Here is a 2,699-nt window from a genome sequence, read left to right on the forward strand (position 1 = left end):
GATAAGAGGGTCTCGCCAAATGGGACAAAGAATGTTTGTCAATATTAACCAGGTGGTCTGCAAACCCCAGTAGCAAAGGTAATAAATGATGTAGTATCTCCCTTTTTCTTTGGCCTTAAACCTAGTCTAGCTTCCTGCTGTAATTATATCACCAGAGACCTGCCCAATAAAATCGAGATTGATTCATTCTTTCCTTAGCCTTCCTAAGTAGCTCCTAGAAACTAAGACTGGCTACTACATTTTAAATAAGGGGTCCACTTTGGACTAAGCTACTTCCTTCTAATGGGAGTTTACTCCTCCCCCTTGTGAAAGGAAGCCCATTGGCTCTAAAGGAGAAAGTAAATTCTGTTTTACTTTGTAAAACTCCTGTTATTAAAGCTAGGGCTTGGACTATATATAGCTCTACTTAAGAGAAACTGCCTAGCATGCCTGAAACTCTGAAATCCACCAGCACCACAAAAACTAGGCGTGATGGTATATGGTTATAATCTGAGCAGTCTGTAAGTAGAAGCACAAAAATCAAGTTCAAGGTTAGAGCTGAAGAGATGGTTCAGCAGTGAAACAGATTTACAGTTCTTTAAGGGAATCTGGATTTAATTTCCATTACCCTTGAGGTTGCTCAAAACTATCTATAGCTTTAATTTCTGGAGGTCATCTGGCTTCTATAGGTAATGTACTCACATGCACATGCATACACACATACACAGAGAGACATGTAAATAAATATAAAATATTTTCTAAAGAATATTTCTCTAGTCATTGAAAAATACATATATAAGTATTTATAAAGAAGGCATAAACTATTGCAAGGTTTTGTTTGCTGAAGACCTTTAAATAAGATTAACTAGTCAAGCTCTTGTTCTCCCTTGTTTCTCTCTTGCGCTTTCTTTGCTTCTCTCCCTCTTTCTCCACATTTCCTCCCCCCACTCTCTCTTTGTGTGCTCATGGCTGGCCTCCATTCTGTACACTTCTCTTCTACTTCTTCTCTTCTACTACTTCTCCTCTACTATGTCTCTTCTATGACTTTTCTTCTTGTTGTCTTCTTCTCTTCTCTTCTTCTCTTCTCTTCTTTTTCTCTTTTACTTCTCTTCTCTTCTCTCCACTTCTCTTGTCTTCTCTCTCTCTCTCTCTCTCTCTCTCTCCCTCTCTCTCTCTCCCTTTCTATGCCTCTACTACCCTGTTAACTCCCCTCCCCATGTCCTGTGTAAACTCTATTCTATATGAGATATATATAGAGAGAGATTGATTCAGCAGTGAAAAGAATAAAATTCAATCTTTGCCAAGTCTGCTGTTACAAATAGAGTACATTTTATCTTTTTCTTTTTTCATTGAAAGAGTCTAACTATTTAGCCCAGGCTGGCCTCAAACTTTAGAACTCAACAGTGTTCCTGTCTCAGCTGTAGGAGTCTTGGGTGTCCATTACAACATAAAGTTATTTCTGGCAGATTTTCAAGGGGTAGTTGCTACCTGACTGCAGCCTCCTTAATAAAGACCATGTCATCTTAAAAAAAAAATAATAGTCTTAAAAATAGTTGACTCCTTCTTTGTGGTAATGTGTGCTTAGGTTTGTAAGAAATCACATTGTCCTCTGACCTCCTTTTAGAATAGTTTAGTGTAGGTCTTAGGACATTGCATCTCACACCAGCTGATAGAAACCATTTGGCCATCTTACATGATGTGAGCTATCACTACTACTAACTCATATTCAGCTGCACTCACCTATGGGGATAACTTTGGCCAAAACTACATCTCTTAGACAGAAACTCTTATAAATATATACGAACCTTGTCTTTTTCAGTTGCTACAATACTTTTCTTGCCAATAGTTCCTCAAAAAGTATTTTCCTTCAGGATGTGTACTTTTGTAAAATATGAATTGATGCTAGAGAACTTACAGGTATTACAACTCCTACATCTGGAAGTATGTGACTCTTTTTCTGTTATCACACAAACCACAGGAAGAAAGACATTCTTGCTGGTCTATGTCGGGCAGCACACCAGGAGTGAAAATATTTCAGGTATAGGTACCACTGCCAGGGTTACCCTCCTCCAAGTTACATAGATGTTCATGGGGGACGTAGTATCTCACAGGTGGTGCCATCCTTGCCACTCTAAAATCTTTATTTATTTATTTATTTATTTATTTATTTATTTATTTATTTATTTATTATTAGATATTTTCTTTATATATATTTCAAATGATATCCCGAAATTTCCCTATACCCTCCCTCTGCCCTGCTCCCCTGCCCATCCACTCCCACTTCATGGCCCTGGCATTCCCCTGTATTGGGGCAAATAAAGTTTGCAATACCAAGCGGCTTCTCTTTCCAGTGTTGGCTGACTAGGCCATCTTCTGCTACATATGCAGCTAGAGATACGAGCTCTGGGGGTACTGGTTAGTTCATATTGTTGTTCCACCTATAGGGTTGCAGAACCCTTCAGCTCCTTGGGTGCTTTCTCTACCTTCTCCATTAGGAGTCCTGTGTTCCATCTTATAGATGACTGTGAGCATCCACTTCTGTATTTGCCAGGCACTGGCATAACCTCATACGAGACAGCTATAATAAGGTCCCTTCAACAAAATCTTTCTGGCATTGTGCAAAAGTGTCTGGGTATGGTAGCTGATTATGGGATGGATCCCTGGTTGGGGTAGTCTCTGGATAGCCCATTCTTTCATCTTAGCACCAAACTTTGTCTCTG

At 39.3% G+C, this 2,699-nt stretch overlaps 1 pseudogene; it reads right to left on the bottom strand.

The window, feature by feature from the left end:
* Positions 1-1,560: 1,560 nt before the first annotated feature.
* On the bottom strand, positions 1,561-2,100 carry LOC110305138 (annotated as a pseudogene).
* Between the last annotated feature and the right edge of the window lie 599 nt (positions 2,101-2,699).

Source organism: Mus caroli, chromosome 1 (assembly GCF_900094665.2).
Source record: "Mus caroli chromosome 1, CAROLI_EIJ_v1.1, whole genome shotgun sequence".
NCBI classification, from domain to species: Eukaryota; Metazoa; Chordata; class Mammalia; order Rodentia; family Muridae; genus Mus; species Mus caroli.